A 13,318-nucleotide genomic window follows, 5' to 3' on the forward strand; every position below is an offset into this window, starting at 1 on the left:
GCCCACACACTTGGCTCCTCTAGTGCTAACCTTCTCACTGTACCTCGATCTCGCCTATCTCGCTGCCGACTTCTCGCCCACATTCATTCATTCGTTCATTCAATCGTATTTATTGAGCGCTTACTGTGTGCAGAGCACTGTACTAAGCGCTTGGGAAGTACAAATTGGCAACATGTAGAGACGGTCCCTACTGAACAATGGGCTCCACATCCTACCTCTAGTCTGGAATGCCCTCCCTCCTCATATCAGACAGATAATTGCTCTCCCCCACTTCAAAGCCTTATTGAAGGCCCGTCTCCTCCAATAGGCCTTCTCTGATTAAGCCCTCCTTTCCCTTTCTCCCACTCCCTTCTGCATTGCTCCCTTCATTCACCCTCCTCCCATCCACACAGCACATATGTATATATATATATATATATATATATATATATATATATATATATATATATATATCTAATTTAATTTATTTATATATGTATATTAATGTCTGTCTTCCCCTTTAGACTGTGACCTCACTATGGGCAGGGAATGTGTCTGTTATTTTTGGTACTCTCCCAAGTGCTTAGTACAGTGCTTTACATATAGTAAGCACTCAGTAAATATGATTGAACAAATTAATGAATTAATCTTCCTGTTATACTTTATTAACCTTGAGGGCAGGGATTTGATCTTCCACCTCTAGTGTACTTGCCCAAATGCTTAATACCGTGTTATGCAAACAGAGTGTGCCCAATATAGCTCTCTGTACACAACAGGCAACCAGTAGAGTGACGTGCACACTGATGGACATTTATAAGTACCACTGATTAATTGCTCAGGTTGCTTAAAATTACTGCCGTTCTTGGATTCACGTTGGTGTTCTTCCCTCCGAAATATTCATCTGATTGGCAGTACAGCTTCTGGAAATATCATTCTGATCCATGAGCTTTGTATCTTGACAGCAATTATCCGTTGACCCAAGAGGTATAAATCAAGCAGATCCATTTAGCACTTCTCTAAGCAAAAGCTTAATAACCTGGTTTTGTTTAAAAGAAAAGAAAAGCCGTTCAGTGAATCCTTCTGTCTGTGTCAGGGTTCTCTGTGTAAAAGAAACAGCATGGCGTAGTGGATAGAGTATGGGCCTCGGAGTCAGGTCATGAGTTCTAATTCTGCCTTCGCCACGTCTCTGCTGTGGGACCTCGGACAACTCACTTCTCTTCTCTGGGCCTCAGTTACCTCATCTGAAAAATTGGGAATCAGACTTTGAGCCCCTCATGGGACAGGGACTGTGTCTAACTTGATTTGCTTGTAGCCACCCTCGTGCTTAGTATAGTGCTTGGCACATAAGTAAGTCCTTAAAAAATGTTATCATCATTATTATCATTACTGAGGCAGAGCTATTCACCACATCTCCCTCCGCACTCCAGATTATAAACTCACTGTAGCAGAGAATGTGTCTGTTTGTTGTTATATTGTACTCTCCCAAGTGCTTGGTACAGTGCTCTGCACACAGCAAGTGCTCGATTAATATGATTGATTAAATGAATGAGTGAATGAACTTCTATAAGCAAAAGCTTAACTACTTGAAGATGCAAGTTTTGTTTAAAAAATAAAGACTTTCAATGAATCCTTCCCTCTGTGTCAGGGTTAACTGAAGTGTTCTCTTCTTCAGAAGTGCCTCAGCTTCCCACAGAAATGTTGTGACTGTTGCCATTGGTGATCCTGACTGTGAGGTGCTAGTTCTCAGTACAGTGAATACAAGCTGTACATTACAGTTCCAGTCAAGAACTCCGCAGCTGAGGGCCTCGTTTTACCCAAGCCAGCAGGAAGGGAAAGGATCTGGGGGAAATGTGCCTGAGAACCAATTTGAGAAGTGAGCCTGCAGAGAAAGGATGCCTCCTAGCTTTGGAAAGTCTCTTTCCTGCTGGGGGCCTGAAGACGGAAAGTTTTCTTCTCTTTCCCAGGGAGGATGTCATTTAATATTCATTCTTCTGCAGGCTGTTCTGATTCAGCAGGAAGAGGAATGGAAGCCTTGCCAAGGGAGGAAGTCTTTGATTTGGTCAAGGGGAAATAGCCTCGCATGAAATGAAAGCTGTCCTGGTTAGTCCTGAGAGGAACGAGTGAGCCCGTCTTTCAGACCATGCCCCTGCATGCCATGTACTAGTGGTATGTGACAAGGAACTTGCATTGTGTGTTGGAGAAAACCAGTGGCCTGGAACAAATCAGTAGGAGTTCAAGAAAAAAAAATGGCAGTCACGGAGATGTACTCTTTCTGCATTTTGTGTTTTAAAGGGGAAAATGATCCCATTCCAACCCTAAGGCACAATCACCTCATTAGCACAAATAAACGCCATAGAAAGATAAATTCATTAGGCTAGAAAATTCAAAAACTGAGCAAAAGAGGGTTTGGTGTTCCTCGGTCAATGAGTCAGTCATATTTATTGAGCACTTATTCTGTACAGAGCACTGTAGTAAGCGTTGGAAGACCACAGCGATATAACAGACACATTCCCTGCCCACAATGAGTTTACAGTCTAGATAAGCACCCAACCCATTTTGTCTGGTTACCTGACGTTTAGGTGGCTATTGCCCTGGTTTGTTGTATAATGCAGTTAGTTACATGGTTTGGGGGTTTTTTGTTTAGTTGTTGATACATGTATTTGGATAATTGGCTTTCTAGTAATTAACTATAGAGACAACCCCAAAATCATGAAATGAAATGGTTTGTAACTTTTTCCTTCACTTTTGAATAAGATCTCCCCTTTCCCTGGATTTGCCTGTGAGTATTTAAATATCAGTTCTTAGTGGTCATAGGCTCTGACCCTTTTTAAAGACACCTTCAGGGTATTCATTCATTCAATCATATTTATTGAGCGCTTACTGTGTGCAGAGCACTGTACCAAGCACTTGGGAAGTACAAGTTGGCAACAATGAATGAATCCTTCCCTCTGTACTAAGCGCTTGGGAAGTACAAGGGTACTATCTAGAATACAATATGTATATTGTATATACATTGTTGGGAAAGGATTGTCTCTATTTGTTGCCGAATTATACTTTCCACGTGCTTAGTACAGTGCTCTGCACATAGTAAGCCCTCAATAAATATGATTGAATGAATGAATGAGTGTGATTTGGATTTTGAAGTTTTTACTCTATTTCTACTCCTCAAATTATTATTTTAATTACGATTAAACCTCACAAAAAATTTTCTTTTTAAAAAAATCTCATTTCCTTAACTATTTCACCGCAAAAATGGATTTATGTTGATTTGAGGTTCCATCTTAATTGTGCCACTGTCAACTTAAGTCAATTTTGTGCATTTGTGTGATGGATTGTCAATACTTCTGCTATTCTTGCTAGACTCGATGGCTATTTGAGGGTGAGATTTCATTCATTCATTCATTCAATCGTATTTATTGAGCACTTACTGTGTGCAGAGCACTGTACTAAGCGTTTGGGAAGTACAAATCGGCATCATATAGAGATGGTCCCTACCCAATTTCTGGATCATTGCCCAATGCATCGTGAATATTTTACTTGGGGGATTTCCCTTCTCCTCACTTTATAAATGGCCTGTGAAAGCATTGGCTACCAAATTGGTCTCTTTGTCTCTGTCTTCCCTGTCTTTCAATTCTCACATTCAATCTTCTGCCAGATCCTGCTGCTTCTTCCTGTACTACATCTCTCAGCTCTGTCCAAATCAATGTCAGCCAATCAATCAATCAGTTGTATTCATTGAGGGCTTGCTGTCTGCAGAGCACTGTACTAAGCTCTTGAGAGAATTCAATATATCAGAGGTGGTAGACACATTCCCTGCCCGCAACAAGACTACAGTTTAGAGGGGGAGACAAACATTGATATAAATACAGTTATGTACTTCTGTGCTATAGGGCTGTGGGAAGTGGTGATTAAAGGGTGCAAATTCAAGTGCAAAGGTGACGCGGAAGGGAATGGGAGAAGAGGAATTGAGGGCTTGGTCGGGGAAGGCCTCTTGGAGGAGATGTGATTTTATTAAGGTTTTGAAGATGGAGAGAGTGGTCATCTGCGGATATGAAGAAGGAGGGCATTCCAGGCCAGAGGCAAGACATAGGCGAGGGTTTGGCAAGAAGATGGATGAGCTCCAAGTACAGTGAATAGTCTGGCATTAGAGGAATGAAGTGTGCAGGTTGGGTTGTAGTAAGAGAGCAGTGAGGTGAGGTAGGAGGGGGCAAGGTGATTGAGTGCTTTAAAGCCCAAACCACTATCTCGTGGTACAAAGCCTGGTCACAACATGACTAGCTTATTGCACTAGGTTCCAAGCTGGTCTTTCTGTCCCCAACTCTCCAGCTTCCCATCATACTGCACACTGCTGTAGGGATCATCTTCTTGAAGCATCACTCAGCACACATCTCTCCGCTCCTCAGAAAACTTCAGTGCCTTCCCATTTTGCTCCACATCAACTAAAAATTCCTCACAATTGACTCCAAGGCTCCCCCAGTTTCATACTGGCTCTTTTTACCTGCTACATCCTAGCACTCATCTGAACCCCCTCTTCTTTCTCATCTCTCGTCTGGAATTCCTTCCCCTTTCCAGATCCATCAGACCAAAGCTCTCCCCAAATTCTAAGCCTCCAAAATTCCCGCTTCATTCAGGAAGCCAACCCCAAATAGGTCACAACACCCTAGCTGTGTCAATCCCACAGCCTTAGCACTTATATATTTTCATTCAATCGTATTTATTGAGCGCTTACTGTGTGCAGAGCACTGTACTAAGCACTTGGGAAGTACAAGCTGGCAACATATAGAGACTGTCCCTACCCAACAGCAGGCTAATTTTTTTGCCTATCCTGAGCACTTATACAAACTTGTATAATTCAATCAATGGTATGTATTGGATGATTACTGCATGCAAAGCACTGTACTAAGCACTTGGGTGACTACAGTGGTGTGGCTTAGTGGAAAGAGCATGGGCTAGGGAGTTGGAAGTCATGGGTTCTAATCCTGGCTCTGCCACACATCAGCTGTGTGACTTTGGGCAAGTCACTTAACTTCTCGGTGCCTCGCTTACCTCATCTTTAAAATGGCGATGAAGACTGTGTGCCCCACGTTGGACAACTTGATTACCTTGTATCTACCCCAGTGCTTAGAACAGTGCTTGGCACATAGTAAGCGCCTAACAAATACCATCATAAGCACTTAATACGGTATTCTGCACAAAGTAAGTGCTCAATAAATACAATTGAATGACTACCGTACAGTATAGTTGGTAGACATGTTCTCTGCTGACCAGGACCTTGCAGTCTAGATGGGGAGACAGATATTAAAATAAATTATAGTTAAGCACATAGGGGCTGAGGGCTAAGCGTGGGATGAATTCCTTGGCACACAGTAAGTGCTTAACAAATGCCATCATTATTATTATTATAATAAATATCAAGTGCTTACAGGGCACAGATCCAAAAGTAAGGGTGACACAGAAGGAAAAGGAGTAGTGGAAATGAGGGCTTAGTAGGGGAAGGCCTTTTGGAAGAGATTTGATTTTAATAAGACTTTGAGGGTGGGGAGAGTTTAGAACAGTAAAAAAAAAAAAAAAAACACATCTCTGCTTTTCTGCACTGTTGTTGGGAAATGAATAAGGCAGGGCATCTCCAGATCTGACACCGCCAGTTATGCCATCAGGAAGGAGTTTCATATTCTTAACAAACTTTCCAGGACAGCCACATTCATAATAATTGTGGTATACGTTAAGTGCTTACTATGTACCAGGCACTGTGCTAAGCCCTGGGGTAGATACTGTGTCTGAGTTGGACACAGTCCCTGTCCCAAATGGGGCTCACAGTCTTAATCCCCATTTTACGGAGTCATTCATTCAATCATATTTATTGAGCGCTTACTGTGTGCAGAGCACTGTACTAAGCGCTTGGGAAGTACAAGTTGGTGACATATGAGGTAACTGAGGCACAGAGAAGTGCAGTGACTTTCCCAAGGTCACACAGAAGACAAGTGATGGAACCAGGATTAGAACCCAAATCCTTCTGGACCCCAGGCATGTGTTCTAGTCACCAGGCCATGCTGTTATTTCCAGATTTCAAATATATCAATGGGGTCAAATGTGTTCATAAGGTTTATGGAAACCATATAGAGGTCTTGGTAGAGCCCCTTGTATTTTTCCTGTATTTGTTGTGCTGCAAAGATCAAGTCCACTGTGCATCACTGCATCTAAAGTCATATTGTGATTCTGAAAGCATTTAGTCAACGATTTTCTTCAGGAGTCGATGCAGGAATCCTCTGACTACGATCTCGTCGGTCGTGAAAACTAATGAGAGCCTCAGTAATTTCCACAGCCGGAATTTGTGCCTATTTCCTAAAGATGGTAAAGACGGAATCTTTGAGATTCTACTGCCTTTGGCACAGGGATCGAGTTGTTGAGGAAGAGCTTGTGAAAGTGTTTAAGGAGGGCGAACTCTTCATCAATCAATCAGTCAATTGTAGTTGTGTGGGGCACTGTACTAAGCACTTGGGAGAGTAAAATATAACAGAGTTTGTAGACAGAATGAGTCCATGATGGGGGTGCAGTTTGCATAAGAGGCATTTGGTTGGCTTACAAATTTGTCTGGGCATCCTATCATTTTACCAATCCTGAGGGGAAGAGGTTGAACTACAGTCCAATATGGCACCACCTCACCCACCAGATGATTTGTACTTCCCAAGCGCTTAGTACAGTGTTCTGCACACAGTAAGTGCTCAATAAATACGATTGAAAATATGAATGAATGAATATGACTCAATCTGATGTTGACCTATTACCCACCCCCTAGTGTGGCCCCACTGGACCGGCAATGGCCACAGGGTACTCGGTCTAAGAGCTTGCTCCTGCCTTGGCTACTGATGGACCCTGGGATTTTTTTTGGCACTTTTTTAAATAAAAAGAAAACAAAGATGAGGCTTCTCACTTCATCTCCTCCACCAGCCCTATGGAGAGACAGACTTAGGGCAGCACAAATATTTAACTGGAGCCTACCGTGCCCCACCAGGAAATCTCAGCCTGAATCCCTCCTATCCATAGTCCTGAGGGTGGGGTGGGGGTGGGTGGCAACAGCAGCAACTCTCCCCACATTGAGGGGGTTCAGCCTGGGAAAATGAGCCAGGACAGAAGAGGGAAATGCATTTTCATGCTTCCCTCTCTCGGAAGCCTGGAAAAGTGAGCAGGGACAGTGGAGGAAAATGCATTTTCCTACTCACTCTGGAGCCCAGGATAATGAACTAGACAGCAAAGGAAAACATGTTCTCCTGCCTATTCTGGAGCCTGGAAAAATGAGCCGGGACACTGAAGGCAAACGTTTTCCTGCCTGCTATGGAACCTGGGAAAATGCATTAGGACAATGGAGGAAGTCACTCTTTCCTGCTTTCCCTTCTCCATAGCCTGGGAAAATGAGCCAGGACAGGGGAGGAAAAAGCGTTTCCCTGCTTCCTGTGCTCCAGAGCCCAGTAAAATGAACTGTAACAGTGGAGGAAAATATGCTTTCCTGTCCACTCTGGGGTCTGGGAAAATGAGCCCAGACAGTGGGAGAAACCACGCTTAAGACTGGATCAACTTGGGTTCCTTTCTCTTGAGCTTCATGGAAAATTCTGTCTCCTTCTTACTACGGGCCACCCTCTGCTTGGAAGGTCTGGTGACTTCAAAATTTAAACTATGCAGAAAGCCAGTCAAGAGGCTTAATAAAGTGCTACTTTATGGGATCATCTTGAAGGATTTTTGCCCAATTAACATTTCGTAGAGTAAATCCGCCATACTGCTGGGGGACCTATGTGAACCTTATCCACAAGGCATGTTTGTAAATCTCAACTAGTATGCCATTGGGTTAAAGAGCTTTTCCATTTTTCATGACTCTACTGTGGTGACTTCTACAATAGTTGGGATAACAGTCACAACTTTCTATGTTTTGGAGGGTCTCATTTATGTTTTGAAGGACTCTAAGAGTAGAAGGCGCTTTGAGAACGCTGAAATATGGTTGCTGTCTCTTCAGGATTTCTTCCTTGCCTACCATCCTATGAACTGCACAGGGCCATAGAATGATTTTAGACATAAGCTCCTTATAGGCATGTCTACCAACTCTATTGTATTCTCCTCTTCCAAACACCTTGCAAAGTGTTCTACATAGAATAAATGCTCAACAAATACCATTGAGAGAAAAAAAATGCCATTGATTGATTCAATAATGTGTGGAAGTTCTTGGTTTAGTGTCAGGATGCATAATCCTGGATCTCCACACTGCACTTCCTCCATTCCTGTGTTCAAGCTGTAGAGCACTGTTGGTGGAAATCCAGACAGCAGGTTGACATCTTTTGACCTCTTCAACCCTAAAGTCAACCTCACCTGCCTTAATTCTGCCATTTCCTCCACCCAGCAACATTTTTTCCATTCTTGTCTTGTCAAGGATTGAAATTTTCAATAAAATTAACCCATCTTTATTCAGCGTAGCTCAGAAGAGAAGGGGCAGGGAGGAGGATAATAATAATAATAACGGGTATTTGTTAAGCACTTACTATGTGCCAGGCACTGTAGTGAGCGCCGGGATGGATACAAGCAAATCGAGCTGGGCAAGATTCACTGGCTAGGTCTCCAAAATCCCCAGTAATCTTAGCTGAACTAGGTTCCCAAACACAATAAAGGCCAAAGTCAAGATTGAACCAATATTGGAAGTTGGAAAGAACACAAACAGAAAAATTCAAAAATTAAAATATTCCTCAGTAGACGCAGGGATTGGTGCAGAGAATCAGAGAGCTTTAGCATGGGCTTGGGGTTGTAGGATATCTCTAAGGCTTTTCCTGGGGGAACATTATTAAATCAGTTGACTGAACAATCAGTGGCATTCATTGAGTGCTTATTATTTGCAGAGCACTCTATTATGCGCTTAGAAAAGTATAAAACAATGGAGTTGGTAAACATGATGCTTACCCACAAGGAGCTTTCAGTCTAGTGGGGAAGAAAAGGTTTTAAACAGAAATAACTTCAAATCATATCACCCTAGTGATATAGTGACGAGACAGTGAAAGATACTGACCTCACCCAAAGATATTTTCTTCTATCAGGGTCCCTAGCAGGAAGCAGGAAGAAGGCAATCAGCAACAGGGATGAAAACAAGGGCAGAGGAGAGGCGAAGAGGCAGCTACCAGCCAGGACTAAAACCAGCACACAGAGAAAGGGGATTTTCCCCAGACACAATCCCTTACGAAGCCTAAACTTCAACCCAGATCCACTCAGGGGATGCCAGAGTTCTCCGCCTTGGTCAGCAAAGACACAATATTCCCAAATACCCCTGAGCCCTCTTGGAAATTGTAGGCAAACCAGCCCTTTTGTTCTCCTGGTCCTGGTCATTTTCACCCTTCCCTTTGCGGCAATTTCGTTACCAGGTTTCAACCACACCTGATTGGAGCACACCTCTTGGGTTGTGACCTAGCCACCAGACAAGGTCCCCTACCTCTGAATGATTAAATGTGCCGGCCCTGGCTGGATAGAGAGACCAAAGAGAGAAGGATGGAGCAGAAAAAGTCATAACTCCAGTGCATCTACCACCACCTCCTAGGCCCTGTGCTCCTCCCGCACTGATTTTCAAAGGGAAACAGAGGTTTCCTTGGCTGCCACACAACCACAGCATCAGTGGAACAACTTCTACGGGGCCGCTTGGCTTATCAGAAATTCAGGGAAAGTGTGGAGAGAAAGGGTCTCTCCTCCCCTACCTCCCCCCCGCCCCCATAGCTCTGAGGGAGAAACACCCCTTGGCAGGAAGGAGGAATCCAGTTCAGAGTGTTTCATAACCTGCCTAATAAAACCAACTTCCAGCCTAACACATGCCTGTTCAGTGTACAATTTTACAAGCAAATTATCTAGGTATTGGAGGGCAGGGGTTAACCCTGAGTATCCTTCCATTAAGGTTCTCTAGCATTCATTTCACCCAAGCAATTATTAACCCCACTCACATGTAACCCCTCACAAAGCCTGGTGCAAACAGTTGGAAAGAATGTCACAAAACCAACTCGGGAGGAAAATGTTGGATGGCAGACCACCACCCAACTCTCCTCCCCATTGTCACTGCAATCCAATTTTTATGTTACACCCTTGGAACGTAGTCATTCATTTATTCTGACTTTGATTCTGCTACCAGGGTATACACTAGGTGGAATTTATTCATTCATCCACCCATTTAATAGGTAGCATTTATTCATTTATCTATTTATTTTAATAGTATTTTTAAGCTCTTACTGCTACTACTAATAATAATGGCATTTATTAAGCACTTACTACGTGCAAAGCACTGTTCTAAGCGCTGGGGAGGTTACAAGGTGATCAGGTTGCCCCACGGGGGGCTCAAAGTCTTCATCCCCATTTTACAGATGAGGGACCTGAGGCACAGAGAAGTGAAGTGACTTGCCCAGAGTCACACAGCTGACAATTGGCGGAGCCGGGATTTGAACCCATGACCTCTGACTCTAAAGCCTGCGCTCTTTCCACTGAGCCACGCCCAAGTTCACACAGCAGACAGGTGGAAGAGCTGGGATTAGCACTCAAATCCTCCTACTCCCAGGTCAGTGCTATTTCCACAGGGTCATGCTGAATTGGAGCCTATTCCAAAATCTCTGGAAAAGGAATAAGAAATAGCTCTTAGGATCTATGTACTATGACAGTGAACGTCACTTAATTATGGACAATTTGGATTAAAGTAATTTAAAGCGTCACAGCCAAATATAAAATAAATGAGGTGATGTAATGGAAGGGTGAGTCCTTCACAGGAGCCTGCAGAAGTAGAGGCTTGTTCTGCTGACTAGAGTAGTGGTTTTACAACTTTAGTGAAGAATTCATTCATTCAATCGCATTTATTGAGCACTCACTGTGTGCAGAGCACTGTACTAAGCGCTTGGGAAGTATACGTTGGCAACATATAGAAACGGTCCCTACTCAACAGTGGGCTCACAGTCTAGAAGTATGTGTCCAAGGAGTGAAGGGCCAGTGAAAGAGGGAAGGTGGAGCCTTCTGAACAATTTAAAACTCCTGGGATGTTGCTATCCCCTGCCTGGGGATGGGGAAGGGAAGGGAAGGTTGGAGAAGTGATGTGGCCAAGTGGATAGAGGCAGAGGACCTGGGTTCTAATTCCAGCTCTGCCACTTGTCTGCACGGTGACCCTGGGCAGGTCACTTCACATCTCTGTAGCTCAGTTCTCTCATCTGCAAAATGGGGATTAATACTGTAAACCCTGTGTAGGCCATGGACTGGGTAATAATAATAATAATGATGGCATTTGTTAAGCGCTTACTATGTGCAAAGCACTATTCTAAGCGCTGGGGGGATACAAGGTGATCAGGTTGTCCCACGGGGGGCTCACATTCTTCATCCCCATTTTACAGATGAGGGAACTGAGGCACAGAGAAGTGAAGTGACTTGCCCGAAGTCACACAGCTGACAATTGGCAGAGTCGGGATTTGAACCCCTGACCTCTGACTCCAAAGCCCGGGTTCTTTCCACTGAGCCACGATGGGTACAACCCAGGTATTTTGTATCTACCCCAGAATTAGTACAGTGCCTCGAACATAGTAAGTGCTTAACCGATGCTATTTAAAAAAATGGTTTGGAGTTGGTTCTGATCCTTCATAGTCATTTTTCTGCATTTGTCACTAGATACTAAGTTTTTCTGAGGGCAGGGATTGCAGTTACCAACTCTTTTACTCTCCCATGTGCTTAGTGCAGTGCTTTATGCTTTATGAGAAGCCGCGTGGCTCAGTGGAAAGAGCATGGGCTTTGGAGTCAGAGGTCATGGGTTCGAATCCCAGCTCCACCACGTCTGCTGTGTGACCTTGAGCAGGTCACTTAACTCTTTGGCGCCTCAGTTCCCTCATCTGTAAAATGGGGATGAAGACTGTGAGCCCCACGTGGGAAAACCTGATCACCTTGTATCCCCCCTCCAGTGCTTAGAACAGTGCTTTGCACATAGTAAGTGCTTAACAAATACCATTATTATTATTATTATTATTATGCACTGTGAGTACTCAATAAATACTATTGATTGATTGATCGGTGGGCAAGGACTGTCTTTAGCTCATATGTCTTTTTTATGGTGATAATAATAATGGTATTTGTTAAGCGCTTACTATGTGCAAAGCACTGTTCTAAGCACTGGGGGGATACAAGGTGCTCAGGTTGTCCCACGTGGGCCTCAGAGTCTTAATCCCCATTTTACAGGTGAAGTAACCGAGGCACAGAGAAGTTAAGTGACTTGCCCAAAGTCACACAGCTGACAGTTGGCCTTGTTAAACATTTATTATATGCTGTTCTAAGCACGTAAAAAGCTTTATATTCAGAAGGTTATTTACATTATCTACATATAGAAGATAATCAGGTTGGACACAGTAGTTGAAGCCATGGGAAGCATGAGAAGCAGTGTGGCTTAGTGGAAAAAATGTGGTCTTGGGAGTCAGAGGTCATGGGTTCTAATCCTTGCTCCGCCACTTGTCAGCTGTGTGATTTAGGGCAAGCCACTTAACTTCTTTGTGCCTCAGTTATCTCATCTGTAAAATGGGGATTAAGACTATGAACCCTACGTGGGACAACCTGATAACCTTGTATATCTACCCCTGAGCTTAGAACAGTGCTTGGACATAGCAAGTGTTTATCAAATACCATCATCATTATTATTATTATTATGGGAGTGAATGAGTTCTCCCAAAAACTGGGTGCAAATGGAGAATAAAATGGGATACAGAATGTAATTCCCATTTTGTCTTGTTTTATGCTGTCGAGTCGCCTCCGACCTATAGCCATGCCATGGACCCATCTCTCCCAGAACGCTCCACCTCCATCTGCAGTCATTCTGGTAGTGGATCCAGGGAGTTTTCTTGGTAAAAATATGGAAGTGGTTTACCATTGCCTCCTTCCGCTCAGTAAACTGGGGTCTCTGCCCTCAACTATCTCCTTTGCCGCTGCCGCCCAGCACAGGTGAGTTTGGAGTTGTAGCAGATGGCCTGCCACTCGCTAGCCACTGCCCAAGCTAGGAATGGAATGGGTAGGCCTCTGCTTGACTCTCCTTCCTGTAGTCGAGACTGGCAGAGTATTGGAAACTCTCCAGACGCGACCTTGAGTGGGGAATTCCCATTTTACCCATGAGGCAACTAAAGCACAGAGAAGTGAAGCGACTTGCCCAAGATCACACAGCAAGCAATCTTAAAACATCCCAGCCCACACACTTTACTCCTCTAATGCCAACCTACTCACTGTGCTTCAGTCTCGTCTAGCTTGCCACCAACTCTTGCCCGTGTCCTGCCTCTGGCCTGGAACTCCCTCCCTCTTCATATCCACAAACAATGACTCT

General features: G+C 43.9%; 1 non-coding gene across 1 annotated transcript; it reads right to left on the reverse strand.

The window, feature by feature from the left end:
- Positions 1-12,955: 12,955 nt before the first annotated feature.
- On the reverse strand, positions 12,956-13,093 carry LOC119926332. Its single transcript, XR_005450218.1, has one exon. It is a non-coding gene; the product is annotated as a small nucleolar RNA SNORA7 (small nucleolar RNA).
- Between the last annotated feature and the right edge of the window lie 225 nt (positions 13,094-13,318).

Source organism: Tachyglossus aculeatus, chromosome 3, assembly GCF_015852505.1.
Source record: "Tachyglossus aculeatus isolate mTacAcu1 chromosome 3, mTacAcu1.pri, whole genome shotgun sequence".
NCBI classification, from domain to species: domain Eukaryota; kingdom Metazoa; phylum Chordata; class Mammalia; order Monotremata; family Tachyglossidae; genus Tachyglossus; species Tachyglossus aculeatus.